Source organism: Periplaneta americana, chromosome 2 (assembly GCF_040183065.1).
Source record: "Periplaneta americana isolate PAMFEO1 chromosome 2, P.americana_PAMFEO1_priV1, whole genome shotgun sequence".
In the NCBI taxonomy this organism is placed as follows: domain Eukaryota; kingdom Metazoa; phylum Arthropoda; class Insecta; order Blattodea; family Blattidae; genus Periplaneta; species Periplaneta americana.
Genome location: NC_091118.1, coordinates 136,361,898 through 136,381,498, shown reverse-complemented (window position 1 = coordinate 136,381,498; position 19,601 = coordinate 136,361,898). Strand labels below are relative to the sequence as shown.

General features: G+C 34.3%; 1 long non-coding RNA gene across 1 annotated transcript; it reads right to left on the bottom strand.

Annotated features, from left to right (window-relative positions):
- Positions 1-3,944: 3,944 nt before the first annotated feature.
- Positions 3,945-14,700, bottom strand: LOC138695299 (uncharacterized). Its single transcript, XR_011331121.1, has 3 exons — positions 14,290-14,700; positions 6,582-6,898; positions 3,945-4,462 (listed from the first exon to the last, which is right to left on the bottom strand). It is a non-coding gene; the product is annotated as an uncharacterized lncRNA (long non-coding RNA).
- Between the last annotated feature and the right edge of the window lie 4,901 nt (positions 14,701-19,601).

Genomic DNA, 19,601 nt, shown 5'->3' with positions numbered 1-19,601 from the left:
TGACAGGCTAAAAACATGGCTAGCTGCAATCATTGACACTAAAAATGTTGGTTTCTGTATGGCTTATATTACGATGTACCGAAGTACATATGATATTTCAGTGCAGAAATTCTGCATCATATGATGATGGAAGAGTGGAACAGAGAAAAATTCTCTCCGGCAACGGGATTTGAACCCAGGTTTTCAGCTCTACGTGCTGATGCTTTATCCACTAAGCCACACCGGATTCCCATCCCGATGTTGGATCGAATCCTTTCAGTTTAAATTCCACTTCTTGGGTTCCCTCTAGTGGCCTAACCTCATGCACTGCATCATAGAGATGTATGACAATGGCACAATGTCCATACATGTGCAAAGGTGCATATCATAATATGCGAAAAATAATCACTTTGTGATTTAAGATGGTGCTTATTCCGTTGGATCCTGGCCACTTAGTCACTCATAACGAGTTTTATATTATTAGTACTCTTGCGTTGGATCTCTTGTAGTAAGTGTCAGAGAACAGTGCTACTCTCCAGTGGGCAGTGGATCAGAGTTGCGAAGCAGAGGCACGAAAAATCCCAGATATAGGGATTTCTTGCAATGCAAAGATACGTTTATTTAACATTTTAGCAAAGAGAATTTATGTGGAAAACCCTCTAATTCCTACATACATTCACGAATTAAAATCAATATTATTTTTGTTTCTTGTTTCGTATTTTTCTCAAAATTTCGGGAGGAATATATCCCCTTAATCCCCCCCCCCCCCTTGCATCCGCCCCTGACGTGATGGTTCAGTATTTTGTGGTAGAGTAAATATTTTAATTGTGTTTCATTTCTGTTCTTTTTACCATGCTTCTTAGGGAATAATAAGCAAGAAAGTGTTAAAATCTATTCTCTTCAGAGTCAAATTTACATTTTTTTTCTGCTAAACGTGAGTTCTTTGCTATTTATGCTAAGACTGGAACCGCCACTATTTGTAAAATTTAAATTCACTATCTTGTTTTGTTTCGTGAAACTTATTGTGTTGTACTGTACATTTACTGATATCAATATCAACCAATGACGAGATCTAAAGGTTAGCAAGTATGACATGTGCTCTGAGGCTGGGTTCAGTTGAAGGTTCGAATCTCACTTGGACTGTTAATCTTCTTGGTTTTTTTTTTTCTGTGATTTTTCAGAATTGTAATCCCATGACAAATCATTGACACATCTTACAAAATACCATCTGATTCTTACCAATTTTATGATTTACAGTTGGTACATCGTTACGTAACAGTCTGTAAAATTATATCAATATCCGTCTCTTGTGTACACAAAGTATTAGAGCCTAAATAATCAAGGCTGACATTCATTTTGTTCCATTATATTAAGGATAGTCTTCGAGTGATAAAGTTCCTTTTAGATTTTTTTTTTATCTAGAATCTGTCGTAACATTATCCAATTTGCTTATAATTTTCTGCATTTTATCTTTTGATTCATTCAAGATGACCTGCTTGTCAGAAAGTAAAATGTTGTGTAATTATTTAATTTAAAATGAACTTTCCTCAATATGACAGCTGCATCAACGTAAATATCGTATTTGATTGCATATTTTTATGCACCCTAACGATTGTTTTGGATTTTGTAGGACTTGAGACTTTCCCGACATTGGATATGGAATAATTCTTCTCAGGTTCGAAGCCAGGTGAGTTGGATAGTTGCTTCCAAGCTTTCGATGACTAACTCTGTCATCTTTTTTAGGGATTGAAGTGCTATGGGACCATGTCTAGTCTGTATATAAGCGGTCAGTAAGGCTTCCTGCTGTGGGCCAATCAGAAGCTAGTTCCTAGTCCCAACCACTTGCCTGCCACTTATATACCAGTTAGACATGGTCCCATGATACTTCAATCCCTGAAGAAGATTTCAGAGCTAGTCATCGAAAGCTTGGAAGCAGCTATCCAACTAACTTGACTAAGAACCTGAGAAGAATTATTCCATTTTGGATTTTGTTTTCTCTCCTCGTATTTTACGCACCAACATTAAGAACAGCATAAGCTTTTCTTTTTGTAAGTATTGATTTTACAGTGTTTGATAGGTAGTTGGGCAGTTGATATCACAACATGAAGTTACATCAAGAGTGCATCTATCAACTATCAGTTTCATTATCTACTTGTTTAGTCGACTGTATGAAGACAGGTTTGAACCTCGTAGGTGACACCAAAAACGCATCACTCATGTGGCAACTAAGCCAGGAGATAACGGTAGGGTGGCCAGTTCCTTTCCCCCTCCATTGCATAATTGCTGACTAGTAACATGTTACACTAATCAGACTTCTGATGTATACAAACTATTGTTCTTCCTCTGACACATATCAAGTGATTTGTACTGCCTGATAATTATGTAAGATTTGGATAAGGTAGCTGTATCAGGATGGGCTGTACAGTTGTATAGGATAGGGCCTTGACTTGTTTGAGACTAAATAAACTAGTTAAAACTCTACCTGCTGGGAAGAATCCTCCCTACCTCCTAGAAAGGACAGTACAGCCGATAGGAACTGAATATACATCGTCACTACTGTCGGGTGGGGAACACGCGACAACTAGTTAATGCTTGTAAACAAAATGCACAAATCAAGGATGCGTAACCTGATACAGCTACTTTATCTGAATCTTACTGATAATAGATGAATATATCAGCCAGAACCTCAATTAGAAGTAATATTACCTGTTATGATCTCATTAATTATACACTATTGAATAGATTATTGTATATAGAATACATTCATTATGATTGCAGAAAGTTTAATTATGGTATTGCTAAATTAAGACTATGAAAACTTTTTGGTACAAAATTTAAACAAAATACTGACACAAACTGTATCATCAGTGATAAATGTTATTCGTTATCTCATGAAATCAAATGAATTCATATGCCGTAGCTTGTAGTAAGAACCTTATGGTGGGGTTAAGTGAGCTAGCTAGATGCAAGTGGAAACATAGTAAGGGAGAGAAGTTTCTCAGGCCACTTTCTTTTTCCTTTACGTGCATGTAGGTTACATGAGATAATGAAAAACTTAGATTGCGTGTTTTACGCACTCCAGTTTTTCATTGGCCGAAAAGAGTAAACAAGTGTGCAAATAACGTGAGGAGATACTATATTAAAAACAACTGAAAGTGGACATTCTTGCCTGTCCCTTTGGTTTATGATATTGACTTTGTATTAATATTTCTGCCTGTGTCAATAGCTCTATGTTTATGAAAACTTTGTATTTAATGGATTAAATGTTCAGGGCAGCTCTTTTCTCCGTGATATTCTATAGTTTGCTTCGACAGTAGAGTAAAAAGCTTTCTCAATCTTTGAACCTCGGCTTTTCTTACCTCCCTACCTCCTAGAAAGGACAGTACAGCCGATAGGAACTGAATATACATCGTCACTACTGTCGGGTGGGGAACACGCGACAACTAGTTAATGCTTCTAAACAAAATGCACAAATCAAGGAGATGTGAGGCGTTAAGTTCTGTCCCCAGCTTACAGTACACTCAGTATAGGAGCAATGATATTGTTCACTTCTTGAGGACGTTTTTGTTGAAAGGAAAGCAGTAGGGTCCACTTACAATGCTCTCTAAAGTAATGGTACTTAATCTTTTTCGTTTTATTGTACAATGTTGAACATTTTCACCCGAACTTCAATTTAAAGATAAATGTTTTACAGTTGGGGAATAAACTGTCTTTCGAGATATCAAAAAATTCGAGTAATGTAACTTGGAGTTACAGAATAAATTTTACACAAAAATTGTATGCAATGCTGCTGGGAAATTAAAATGATAATCACTAGGTTACTGAGAATAACAAATATAAGAAGTGTTACAGATAATACAGGAATAGATGCAGTATATAATTATTCAAATGTATCTATCTTTATACTTTATTTCATTTTGCTTAGAAGAAATACAAACACATTGATGTAGCAGTTTAGAGTAAATTCTTAGAGAACAATGTTGTCATACATTTAATACTGTTAAGTTCATGATTTGATTTTGAATATTGGGTATCTTTAATCTAGTAATAAAATATTATGAATTCATTAATAATTGATACAAAAAACAAGTGAATTACAAAAGTATGGAAATACCATTGAATTCCACAACATTAGAGCAATTAAACTTGACACATTGTTAGAACGTATCAAATGTAAGATATTTACCAGCACTAACACACTTGATACGAAAAATGCCAAGAAAAAATTTGATCATCACTATCACATTTTTATTCACTTTAATTCACCAAAACTTGGGATTAGTGAACAATGATAACACTTGCAAATATGTTACGTTATCTGGATTCATCTTGATATGATTTTTAAGAGTTGCATTGCAAAAATCAGAAATTCAGATGTAACATATATCGATTTTGAAGGAGTGCTCGGACAGATGAGGTTTGTAACTCATTTCAATTTATTGTTAGGTCGATATACAAGTTCACGGAAACCAAAAACATCCAGCTAGAAAATAAAGTTTTATGTTTATAAGTTTTGTAGTTTTTTCGATGTGTGTGTGTGCGCGTGCGTGCGCGCATACCTCTATAATAATACTGTGGTAACTCCCAAAAATTGAATTATGAGTTACAGGCAGTTTTGTAATCTTTATTTAATCCTCTGTCAAACAGTATAACTGTCGTATCTCTAAGTTCAAGTGCGAAGTCTGCAGGGCTCATACTGATACTTGGTAATCCTGAGTTTTCATATGACGCTGAAATGTTATCTTGCATTTACTCAAAACTAACTTTTGATAGTTACGACAGTTTTATTTTAAGGGTACAATATATACACTTCTTTCTGGTTGTAATGGAATAATAGAAATTGGAAAGGGAGGAAGAATCCTCATCGTTTTCGTACATAAATTTTATCTATTTGTGTTTATTGTGAATTTTCTTTAATTTAATATGACTGATTTTGACTACTAGAGGCCAGATTCATATGCATATATATTTTTTTTAAACTATGCCTTTAACGTTTTTACATACACTTCATTGTGCATATAATACAAAAGGTTGGATAAAAAGTAATGGCAAGTTAGATATTTCTGACATTGCTTTATTCACAGGGGTACAACATTTACGTACCTTCAATATAGTAGCCCTCTTATTTATCACCCTTTTGCCAAATGTTTCGAAGGCGTCGTATACCATCAGCACGTCCATCTTTGTTGATATTTCGTATTGACTGCCCTATTGCATGGATAAGTTCATCTCTGGTATTGTACCAGGTCCCTCACAGTGGTTCTTTCACTTTGACGAAGAGATCGTAATCGCATGGACGCATATCGGGTGAGTACGGTGGATGTTCCAGAATCTGCCATTGCCAGCAGTGCAAGAGGTCCATGACAGCCGCACCAGTGTGACTCCTTGCATTGTCATGAAGAATGATGGGGTTGTGTACCACCAGGTATCGTCATTTTCTCCTGAGCGCTGGATGAATGTATTGCTGCAGGAACCTGCAGTAGTAGTCCGCATTTACCATCTGCCTTGGAGGTACAGTGTGGTGCAGTATTACCCCATCATTGTCATACGCCACAATGAACATCTCCTTCACAGCACTTTGTGTAGGGCGCACTTTCTTTGGACGAGGAGAATCGGGATGCTTCCATTCATTTGATTGGCGTTTCAAGTTTGGTTTGTATGAGTGAGCCCAGGTTTTGTCCATAGCGACGATTCGTCCCAGAAAGTCGTCACCTTCCCTTTGGTACCAGTCCAAGGTCTGTGCGACTGCATAGCAGTGCCATTGTTGCAGCTCGGAAATTTCATGGGGTATCCAACATGCTGCAATTTTGCGGTAACCCAGAATGTCGTGCAGAATGTGGAGCACAGTTTTATGAGATACTCCGGCTTCCGCTGCTAACTCATGTGCAGTCCATTGGCGATCGGCATCCAACAGGGAAGCAAAGAGTTAAACTGTGTTGTTCTCCACATGGGGTTGTCCTGAACAGCATCCCTGCCTTCCTGGAATGCTTTAACCCATCGTGCCACTGTGTGATATGGCAACACTGCATCGCCACATGCTTCACACAGTCCCTGAAAACATTCTTGTGCACTACGACCTCGTGCCATTTCAATTTTGATTCAGAAATGTTGCTCTAGTTTTGTAAACATGGTCTTAGGGCACTCGCACTATCCCTATGAAAGTCAACGTTCTACACACAGCAGTAGATTGACAAAGTATTGTTGCCACTGGCTGCACTAACTTATCTAACAGTCCTTGTTCATGTCCACAAAGCTGGCAGCTCTTGAACAAGCCACCGTCATGTGACAGCAGTGTTTCCATAACTTTTTATCCAACTCTTGTATTTTTCTTGTATATTTTTTCTGTTTCTACAAAAAAAAAAATGCTCCCACAGGTATATGTCTTTTAAAGCCCCAGTTTATTGAGAAAGCAGAATTGTGTCATACTTTTCTGGAAGTAATATCATTATCATTCAGTGTCTTCCTATTGAAATTAAGATGTTCTGTTATTTTACCTTGAAGATACAACATTTAAGGTTGGGATACAGTTTTTTTTATTGTCTCTCTTTTTCTCAGAATTATATTAATTTTAGGTCTGTCACTAAGTAAAAAGCTATACTTACTCCAATAATGCTGACTGTTAAAAAAGTAATGCCAGCTAGTAGAACAATGTTCGGTGAAATGTGAGTGGGAGGACATTTGTGCTTTGGTTCTGGACACTGGTCCATCAATTTCTCTGAAGAAAACATTTGTCCTGCTTCGACCCTTTTCTTGGGACCACAATCAATATCGGCAGTTTTCTGATTTCTTTGCTCTTTGTGCTGAGTTTGCTTTGAACAAAATCTGTCTTTATAATCTTTCTTGGTTGATCTGTATTTCTTCCAAAATTCTTTATTATCCTTTTCAGAAGCATAATGACGTGTAAATTCATTCTCCAAAGCTGTAACATTCACATTTCTAGTATGAATGTCCTCAATTCTATTCTACTTATATGCAAAGAATGTAATTATAAATCATTTCAGATTATGAGCATAAAGTAGAATTTAAATTAGAAAATGTTTAAAAACAAAAACTGTTCTTTAAGGCTACTTAGTTTGGTATCACACTTTTCAATCTGAATTTGACATGCATGCACTCACATTTTCACTGATGTTGAATTTGTTTCAATATTAATAGAAACAATTTTTTCGTTAAACGAAGTCTTAGAACTTAAGAGTAAAATTAACATATTAGTTTATGTCATTAATTTGGTTTTCATGAAAGAAAATGAAGTTTAATTTAAACAACTTACATTGCAATAACTTAATTGTACAGGTCCAGAAACAAAAGCACTGAGCATGTGCATTATGTTATAACTGAAACTTGAAAAATTCAGGTGACCCAAATTTTGTTTCTGGGTTGCACAAAGCTACTAAAAGTATAGTACGTACCATTTAGGAAGACATCCCTATAAGGAAAACGTGCAAGTGTGAATGAAAGCACTGAGATGTGGGAGTGAGAACACTAACTTCTCCTCGAGAAGGCTTTGGAACACGTACAGGTCATCTTTGTATTCAAGGAACTAATGCCTAATTCTGTAATTGGTTAGACTTCTATACTGCTTTTTAAGATCTTGTGATGAAGACTAGATTTACTAACATGTGAAACAAAAATCACTTGCCAAATGTTCTTTGCTTCACACTTTCAGCATCTCACCATAACTGTGATACACTTTCACAGCATAACTTGTTCTATCAATAACATATCATCAAACATCTCTCTCTACTTTGCTTCCTTCACAATATACACAGCTCATTCCTGGAATTCCTTGTCACAGGATATCAGGAGTAGTCGGAGTCTAAAATCTTTTAAGTACACTCTACTGAGAAATGTTTTTATTGAACAGAACTAGACTCTTGCGGAAGTTTCTAAATAATTTGTTTTACATGACCATGTTTGTTTTTTTCCACTCTCTTTCTTTTCTTCTATTTTGTCATTATCCTGATATTTTACTTAATTGTTTGTATCTGTATGCTATATATTCTTTTGCATTGTTTTGTATTCTATTTATGTATTTCATTTCATGTATATTATTTAAACCTGGTTGAGTGGAAGAGAAGGCATTAGGGCCTTAACTCTACCAGGCAAAATAAAACTACTACTACTACTACTACTACTATTACTTTCTACTTGCTGATATCTTCTGAAATGGGGAAGGAATGCACGACCGTGACATTTAGGTTTTGGATTAGTTATGGATGCAATGGCATTTTCTGCCCACTTTTTTTTCTGATAGTCTTGCATGTATTCTCGCATCTTTTCTTTGCTTCAGGTAGCCATCTTATCACTTGCTGGAACGATATGTATTATGACATCACATTCAGTCTTGCTTCAAGGTGATTTTATTACCAATTTATGGGCAAAAAAATTGACAGTGGAACCGTGGTTCTGAAGAGTTCGACGTAAATACAACATTAATTAAAATTACTTTTCAGGCATAATGATCTTCCGATATAGATATTATTTAGCTACGTCAAAAAATTCCCAAATATGGTTTCTGATGTTTAATTGTGAAATCCTGAATTTTAGTAATCCAGATACACCCTATCCAATAATTAGATAATGATTGTGTATGGATCCCAATTATCTTATAAAGCCCCTTGCTTATGATCACTAGAATTTGTATTCTTATTCACCATTGGAGGCCTAGCAGATGTAGTATTAGCAAATTAGATAGACCATGTGGAAACTTAACCAATGAAGGATATAGAAGGAAGTGTAAATTAAAAGGTACACGATATTGCGTTCTGGCAAGGGCTCTTGGAATGCAACCATTATATGAGCTACTTGCCTAAAGGCCACTTGTCTCAACTCATTCACATTGTCCCATCAGGGTTGCCAGATTCTCTCATCAGGAATCTCGGACAGGTAATGATACTGCATACCTTAATGTGACTACACATTTGAATTACTGGTAATTCAATTTGCAGTACAACTGATTTTATTCGTTTTATGCATTTCAACTATTTATATAGGACCTAAACTTTTAAGTTTGTTACATTTTTTGCTAGATCAGGAAATTGCCTTTGAATTATTGGCAAAGTCTAGAAAAACAATGTCATATTCTAGCCTGATCTATATAGAAAAAATGCATGATACAGTATTTAAATCCTGTTAATAATATATCAACTTCCAAAGAGAATACAGATACATATTATAGCACTATCATTTTTATTTCAATACAACCCGATAGGAGGTACCACGCAGTGTTGATAATGATGTTGAACATAGGTTGGACAGTCTTAAAAAAATGAATTTTGTCATTCCGGGACAAATATAACTCAATCCAGAACACAGGACACACCATTAAATTCCAGAACAATCCTGGGAAATCAAGGACGTCTGGCAACCCTGTGTCACACTTAAGGGATTTAAGTACATTTTTCAGGGAGAAAGCCACAAGAACCATCAAATGGTCGGTCAATTAAGCCAGTCACTCTCGAGTACCCTCAATAGCAGAGACAGTTACTTTCACTGTACATCACAACAGTTTACATCCATTCATCGAGCTGAAGGAGAACAGTACCACTGCCAGAGTCAAGTCCCAAACATCTGCCGAAGATTTAAGAAGCACTACTAATGTCAAGGTTCCATTGCGAGCTGAAGATAAGTGAATGCCAAAATTTGGAAATCCGAAATGTTTAGGCCTACTATTGGATAATAGAATCGTGGCCCATTTCTTTCAGGACTCATATCGAAATGTCTTAAAACCTTAGGGAAACCATGGGTAAGCCACAGGCAGAATGAGTGGCCTCAGTAATTTAGAAGATAAAGCCAATTGGCCCATTAGTATTGACTCTAATAAAAATCGAGGAATCCTCTGAAAAAGAAACAATGAATGGGAATAAATCGTCTAGTAAAGTCAGACTTAGGTTAGATTTGTAAATAATGGCTACGAGAGGGACACCATGAAGCACCTAGCTTCAGTAGTAGTTCTCCATTGATGCATTTGAATCATTGAATAATTTATTTAATGTGTATATTTTTATTTCAGAGTTAATGCATTTATTAAATCGTTTATAATAAATTATAATTTGTAATTTTGTACTATGTCCATTAATTAACACATCGAAAACATAAATGTTCTTGCGCTTGAGCGAGGCCGCTTAAGAAACATACATTTACCGCCACCCTCAGGCTATGATGCGTTTTCATAGGGAAAGACCTAGCGCATGCAAAAGCGATGTCCCAACTAGCTGTGCTCGCTGCTATATTCAGCCAAAGGGGAATGAGGAAAGTTGGTTGCTATGACAACCCAACCATACTCAATGGCTATAGTTACTGACTCAGGTGCTTGCCTTTTTTTTTTTTTTTTTTTTTTGGTCAGGTGGTGTCGTAAGCAACGGGTGGTGTTCTCCTTGTTTGAAGTGAGATGTGTTGGCATGCATGCTATTTCAATTTTTGGCGCGAGCTTAACAGTTGTTCTAGCATTCTCTTTAATGTTAGGTGTTGGTATTTCAGTGATTATTTGTTACTATTGCGTGATCTGTGCAGTTATTCATAAGATTATAGTTATTTTGTGAATTATAATTAATCCAACCAATGATTTAGTGTTTTCCTTACTCCACACACCTTTTCTCCATAGAAAGATGATAAATTATCAAATGTGTTGTGTTGTACGTTGGAAGACCAATACCTACCATCGGTGCTTTGTTCGGAGAAAGCTTGTGGTAATGAAAATGCAAATTTTGAACCTTTTACAAGAAAATTTAATCCTCGTTGCTGTAAGGAACATAAATAATTTTGTTACAGTAGTTATTTAAAAAATCCTTTGTGTATACACCTTGTTTACTAATCAGTGTCAAAAAGGACGCGTGGAACTATAATGGTGTTAAGGTGAGTTTTATTTTAATTGATAAAATAAAGTAATTTGAAGTTGGAAAGTGTGCTAAACTAGTGTAGTAAATTCGTTTCTTGGTGACATGATTTCCCCACCGAGATCCTTCTCTCCCTCCGTGATGCAAATGATACACTTTCACTTCCAATCAGGGATATGAGTCCCTACTTCACGGTGTTTATCACTTATAATTACCGTACGTCAAAACTGAAAACATAGAGAATGTTAATAATTTATTACCATTCTTCGTTATTCTTCGTTTTCTTAAACCGTACTACATTGTTGTTGGGAGACACGAGCGTTGAGTGACTTCCATAGTTTGTGTTCTGTATTCTGAGTATTAACTTTACTCCAGAGCCATGCCCGCCTGGCATGTTACACATAATATCTGCCCGTTTAATCCTAGTGACCTTCGAATAATAAACTTTATTCAACGTTAAAAATTAGATACATCAAAGTTGGTTACTTTGGTAATTTCGAAGGTTATTTCCGAGTTATTTGTAGCGGTATTTGGGGGAAAATGTATAGAGCAAATTCTTTCGTTAAATCAGCAGCAAAGAGCTTTTAATGCAAGTAATTTATAACATGAAATATTCACTTTTAGCATGTTCATAGTGTATATTTAATTACTGTACGTTAAAATCAAATTAAAATCCATCAGTATTGCAGAATACTCAGCAGAAGGCGAGTGGAAGAAATCAGCTGATTATTACTAGACTTCGAAGTTCAGGTCCCAGTCGGGGAGATACGTGTTAACTGATAGCGGAGTATTGGGCGGAAGTGGGGGGGAGGGGGAACAGACTAGGCTTGTGTACTTTTTCTATCTATCGGATCTATCCACTGCGCTGTCTACGATTGGTTGGAAATTTCGTAGCCTACGTACTGGTGGCACTGAAAATGTTGTTTTTTTTTTTATTAACGACGCTCGCAACTGCAGATGTTATATCAGAGTCGCCGGTGTGCCGGAATTTTGTCCCGCAGGAGTTGTTTTACATGCCAATAAATCTACTGACATGAGCCTGTCGCATTTAAGCACACTTAAGTGCCATCGACCTGGCCCGGGATCGAACCCGCAACCTCGGGCATAGAAGGCCACCACTATACCAATCAGGCCGACACTGGCACTGAAGCTGGACAGTAAGGACAGCGTGAAGTCATTGCGATGTCGAAAACAATTCAATTGGGACAAATTTTAAAATATAAATTATTAAATTTCTTCCACAAGGAAAAAACCTGTCGAGTAGAAATAAATATACGTAGTATTTTATTTAAAAAGGCAAAATGCGTAACAACTGCTGGCAAAAAATACAGCCTTAATTTTGGACTAAATATTTATGACTTGATTTTGAAGTACCGGTATTTATATTAAAAAATTATAACATAAATCAGAATTAAAATAGGAGATATTTAGAATACGTAAATTAAATTAGCATTAATTTATTATATTATTTAACATACTCTATATTTTAAATAAGTATCTTGTGAATTTATGGTACCGGTAGGTACTTCATTTTAACTTATTTGATTCTCAGCTTACTTTATTTTGTTATCAAGTTATCCTACAAAACTTTCTTTCTTATTTCTTACTAATATTAAATTACTATTGAATACAATACTTGATTTATTTTCATTTTAAGTATAATATTATCTTCGTTCCTTCGTACTCTATACTCAGTTATCCCCACGAACACCTGTTTACCCGTAGGCTAAGGGTATTAGATTTACATAGGTAGAGTATTATTTTCTAAATGTTGCTTCTTTGATAGTATAATAAGATTTCTAGAAAAGTCTATTTCTGTGACCTGCATTTTATAATTACTGTGATTATATCGCTTCGTTTCCTTATTTTGTAATTTATGTGCAATTACAAATGGTGTGCGTTCTGACATTCTAATAATACAGTATTGCTATTATTATTGTTACTACCACTACTATCACTACCACTACAACTATTATTATTATTATTAAATTGTTAGAAAGTGCCTTTGTAAACAGTATTGCTCTTTGTAACTGTTATTGGCCTAAGAAAAATATTACGTTTCTAGACCCGAGAGACGATAATATAATATAGGCCTACAATATTCTGCCCAACATAATATTTACGTCTGTCCTTCAGGAGAACGTTTAATTTTTTCCCTTGCTCGGCCTGTATTGCAAAAGCCCTATGTAACTAATATGATCTGTATATGAGGGAAGAGGACTACCTTGCCAGCTACTTGATAAAACACTGTATTATCCTGGTGTACTTAACTTCAGAGTAAATGTCTCAACTTCGAAGTCTAATTATTTCATACAGTACATTGCTTAGATAAGTATCCAAGTAGCCAGAGTATTACTCATGCCGAAAACATTAGTAAAATAGTATGCCTATGGAAATTAAATGCTGCTTATTATTTTAATAAAGTAACTATTAATAATTTGTTAATCTAGTACGAACTGTAATTAATAGCTTAACTTCGCGCTTCCTAAGCACAAGAGCAATGACCAGAAACTGATGGAGTCTATATATTTTTAATGAATAGTATCGCTACTGCGTCACACAATATAAGCATTCATGTCACTAACATTTTTCCCTCTGCTGCCTCACCTCCCGCTCTTCATCTCGTGAGTAACAAACAATAAAGTTGTCCTCGGTGTCTTGCGGTTACTATGCTGGGCATTTGATTCGAAGTTCGCGGGTTCAAAACTAGCCGAAGGGGATGAAATCCTTAACATGACTTTCTTCTGAAGGGAAAAAACGTGGAAGGGTCTTGGTGTAAACATTCGGCATGTGAGAGAACCCAACTGCTGGTGAGGGCTCATCGGCCATTCCTCGCTCTGTAGTTGAAAGCGTCGTGAGATAAAATACTCATTCATTCGGAATTCATTCTTTTATAAGTATTTTTCGAAACTTAAATATTTTTAATACGAACCAAATGTTGTTTGTATTGCAAAATTAATGATTTTCGTATTCAATTTCATTAAAAGTGTTGACAGTAATAATTATATAAAATATTATTCGGAGTTAGTAAATAGCCTACACAAATTATTTATCACTTTAATACAATGTCTTCTCTAACTCTAAAGAAACAAAATATTAGACCAGCGGTCATCAGAACACTGCACTCTCGGGCTAGCGTCTTTTACCCGCGGACAAGACACTGCCCTAGCGTGAATTCGTGGCTGCTGGCGTGTATGCTGTCTCCCTATCCCTTGTGCACGACGGAGCATATTTCCTTACCCTCCATGCACTCTACCCATTTCAACGAGAGCTGACGACCACTGTATTAGACCATATACCGTATATTATTTCTCTTAATTTTACTGATTTTACTACACCTTATCATTTCTAATTATTCTTAATGTAATATAGTGTTTTATTTGTACAGGATAATGTCTGCTGCAATTTTTGTAATTACCTAATGACTGAAATGGAAACTATTAAACTATTAACATACCGTAACTTAAAAATTTACCTTGCAGATATAAAGGTTTGATGGTCACTATTTGACTGTTATGAAAGCTATGAAACAATCGCCTTAAAGTAATTATGTTCCTTAACATTCTGAATTACACTTTATAGGAGTATATGAATATTTATATGAATAATATATAATTTGTTGTGTAGTTCCTTCAGTATCTATAATATTAAAAACATTTAACAATCGCTTAAGATCATTTTTTGTTTTTGGCCACTGGAAAAATGCACCTAGCCATTTTATAACTTTATTAAAACAATAGATTGTGCAGTATTACTAAACAAGAATCGTATATATGAAATTACTTCCTTCATTACATTGCATTTATTATAATCGTGATATTCTCAGTATTTTAATGTATGTCTCTTTTATGCTATTCTGTGTTATGCAAACTCATATGAGTCAGACTTTAATAATAGTAATAATAATAATAATAATAATAATAATAATAATAATAATAATAATAATAATGATGATGATGATGATGATAATAATAACAATAATAATAATAATAATAATAATAATAATAATAATAATAATAATAATAATAAAATTCGAAGTGGAAGGCATGGTTAATTTTTGGATGTCATCGCCAGAGAGTACAGTGAACTATCCAAGGTACCTCAAAAATTATAATTGTTTGCTTCTACGTATCTAGGCCTACGTGAGAAAGGGTTTTTATCACTAACAAATAAAAACGAAGTGCAGAAATCGACTTGATGTAGAGATTTACACTCACTAGCATACATTCAAACATTAAATAACTGTGCAAGGGTCGGCAGGCTCAACCAACTCATTAACCAATTACGCTCATATAATTTTTTCAGTTAAAGTAGGGATGATGCAAATTCTATTTTAAAAATAAATTGATAGACTTCAATTATTGTAAAGAAACTCATATCAATCTTTTAATATAAATATATATATATATATATATATATATATATATATATATAAATTTGCAATATTTACAATAACAATAAAATAAATATAACATTTAATAATTTTACTTCTAACTATAGATCCATAAATCAAAGAGTACGACAAGGTTGCCCATTGTCACCAAGTCTCTTCAATATATACATGGATGAAATAATACGCCTTTGGTGTGAGGAGCACAAATTAGGAATTCAAATTTCAAGTTCCATAAGACTAAACACAGTTCTTTTCGGGACGACCAAGTACTATATTAGTTGCAAACTCCGAACACAATTTACAGATGGGTATATTTAAACTAAATAAAATCATAGAAGAACATGGCATGAAGATTTCATCAGAAAAAGCCAAAATAATGGCATTTGAAGGTACAAACCCAATCCGAAGCAAAATTGTTGAAAAAAGTGACTTTAGAACAGATAAATTCCTTTTCATACTTAGGATGTAATATATCATACGAAGGAGAGAATGATGTAAGCAGAAAAATTAACAAATTTTTACAAATATTAGGACTGCTAAACCATACCCTAAAACCAAGATTAGTACAGAAACATTCCAGAATAAAGCTATATAAAACCCTTGCACTACCAACTCTCCTCTATGGAAGCGAAATTTGGGTTCTGAAACAAAGAGATATCAGCAGATTAAGAGCAGCTGAAATGAAATATGTGCGACGAACTCCAGGATACACACTTCTGGACCACAAAAGGAACGAGGATATACTGCAGGAACTCAACGTGCAACCATTAGAAAAAACAATTACAGAATACAGGAACAGATGGTTTGAACACATTTCTCGTATGGAAGCTGGCGGACACCCCAAGAAATGCTAAATACCACCCTCAAGGACGACGACGACCTGGACGTCCACAGAAACGTCTATTGGATCCTGTATAGCTGGAATCGAAACAGACCAACAATGGTCTAATTTTGTGCCTGGAATATGATGACGATATAACTTAAGGAAATTGTAATTAATGCACTGTTAAAGTCGTACACTATATATATATATATATATATATATATATATAAATTGTTTCCGAACAGGGCAAGAGTAAGATGGCCCGCAAAACATTTTAATTTGTAAATGTGGTACCAACTTGAAAAAAGTTTAAGAAATGCTGCTGTACAAGAAATAGACAAATACCACAAGTCAGATGTAGCTAAGAAATATTCCACCATTGCAACTACACATCACATGTATTATTACATTACAAGACTTAAGTGTTTTGCTGTTACGTTTTATCTGTTCACTCTGCTCAGAATTTCGTTGCACCGAATTTGACTGTGCAACATATATTCTAGTTTACCCCAATACAACCATTTCTGTATACCTACGAGTATATCGTTACAGATATAAATATAAAATGGAAATAAGAATTCAATGATTTCTTTCAATAAATAAAATGTGTATTTCATACTATGACTACAGCATAGGCCATAGGTCTAGCGTTTTCTATTGCAACGAGTCCATGTAACATCACGATCCCTCGATTAAATAATCTGCAGGTTTCCATGGCGTAAAAATCATACATATGCGGCAAAAATGTATCCTACATGTAAGAGAATGTGTCCATACAGGAACGGTTTTATTACCTTGTTAATCTATACTAATAATAAATCTGTAGACAAAATTTTTCTGGTAATTTTCGATTTTCCAAAAATAATTGATGTTAATATGTATAATTAACTATCCTGAAACCGAAAATCGTTTTTTTGAAAGTTTTGTTTGTATGTATGTCTGTCTGGATGTTTGTTACCTTTTCACGCGATAATGGCTGAACCGAGTTATATTAAAATTGGAATATAAATTAAGTTCGTTGTAACTTAGATTTTAGGTTATATGGCATTCAAAATACTTAATTTAAAAGGGGGGTTATAAGGGGGCCTGATAAAATAAATCGAAATATCTCGCTTATTATTGATTTTCATGAAAAATATTACATAACAAAAGTTTCTTTAAAAATAATTTACGAGAAGTTTTATTCTATACAAAATTTTAATAGGACTGATATTTAATGAGATAAATGAGTTTTAAAATTACATTAACAACGCCATCTAAGGCGCTGTACTGAAATAAAAACAAATGACTTTGTCTATAAGGGGCCTTGGACAATAACAATCGAAAGCTATTAAACATAGCCTAAGAGAATGTTTCTGTGTTTGTATGAAGTAATATCGGAAGCCAATTAATTGTTTAATTATTATTTCACCTTTGGAAAGTGTAGTTTCTCTAAATGGACATAATTCTACAATGTTATTACAGTAACTTCTGAAACATATAGCAAGTAATATAAAGTATACACATTAAAACTAAATGATATGTCAATCTTCATTAAACTATGGTTGCATCTAATAACAATTAAGAAACATGTTAAAGGAATTGTCATTGCACCAAATGATTGCTCTCTGGACCAAAATGACCGCATTTTAATTATTTAAATAGATTTAAATTAAGTAACTTATCAAACGATTTATCCTTCTATCAAACACGAATGTTCCCTGGATCAAACGTCCTATTTTAATTATGTAATTATTTTATATTAATTTCTAACAGTGCAGCGGAGCGCATGGGTACGGCTAGTAAATCATATTTGTGAACATTTTTCGATTTAACACATCATATTGATGATGAGATGACTTCTAGTTATTTTGCCGTACGGTATGCTAGGATTAAAACATTTCTCTTAGCAGCAGTCCTGCCCTCACAAGAACAACATTGTGGATAGATATTGGGAAGATAGATAAAAAATGATTGCCTCCAATTACCAGCCAATTTGAGTTTTTAATTCATTTTACTGTGTTTTATTAGTGCTTTGAAATAATTTTATTCCAAAACAATTCGTTGTTATTTTTGTGGCTGATGATGAATTCAGGAGCTCCTGCATTAAATACATACATACATACATACATACATACATACATACATACATACATACACACATACATACATGTATGCATAGATTACATACGTAAGTACATATATATACATATATATATATATATATATACATACAAGGGACAATCAAATTTCCAGACTGCCCTGACTGTAAGCAACAAACAGGACACAGGAAACGGAGAAGTTATCTGGAACCAGGGAAACGCCTGGAATGTATACTAAATGCATCACTTGAAAGGTAGAGAAGAAGACTAGCCATAAGGAGTATACAGAGAGATTCCAGGAAAAATCGCAGAAGATCCTTGACATGTTTGCACAAAATCACGTGTAGAAGCTCAGTTCCTAAAGAGAATCTGTCGCCGTTTGATAGATTGACTCAATAGGCATGGGAGCAATGATCTTCAGTGACACGCGCATGCATGTTTAACAGTACAATAAATATAAGTGCAGTTCGTAAATATATTGATTAAACCTTGTACATACATACATACATACATTCATACATACATACAATATACACACACATATATAATGTTACTCTCAGAAAAATGGCGAGTTTTTCATATCCTCCAAATTGTCATTATTTTTTATTATTCTGATTCTGGGCCCTCTTTGTCATGTTACCCCTTTTCATCTATACTAATAATAAATCTGTAGCCGAAATTTTTCTGGTAATTTTCGATTTTCCAAAAATAATTGGTCCTAACATATATAATTAACCACCCTGAAACCGAAAATCGCTTTTTTGAAATTTTTGTTTGTATGTCTGTCTGTCTGTCTGTATGTTTGTTACTTTTTCACGCGATAATGGCTGAACGGATTTCGATGAAAATTGGAATATAAATTAAGTTCGTTGTAACTTAGATTTTAGGCTACATGACATTGAAAATACATTATTTAAAAGGGGTGTTATAAGGGGGCCTGAATTAAATAAATCGAAATATCTCGCTTATTATTGATTTTTGTGAAAAAAGTTACATAACAAAAGTTTCTTTAAAAATAATTTGCGATAAGTTTCATTCCTTGAAAAATTTTGATAGCACTGATATTTAATGAGATAAATGAGTTTTAAAATTAAAATGACTGCCATCTAAGGCGGTGTAATGAATTAAAAAACAAATGACTTCGTCTATAAGGGGCCTTGGACAGCAACAATCGAAAGCTATGAAAGATAGCCTACAGAGAATGTTTCTGTGTTTGTATGAAGTAATATCGGAAGCTAAATTAACCGATTTGTATAATTAATTATTATTTCACCACTGGAAAGTGTAGTTTCTCTAGATGGACATAATGCTATAATGTTATTACAGTAACTTCTGATATAATATAATATAATATAATATAATATAATATAATACAATATAACATAATATAATATAATATAATATAATATGTAATATTATATTATATAATTTAAGTTATTTGAAGGGTTCAGTACCATAGTGGGCCAAGCGCCATTTACTGAATACGTACG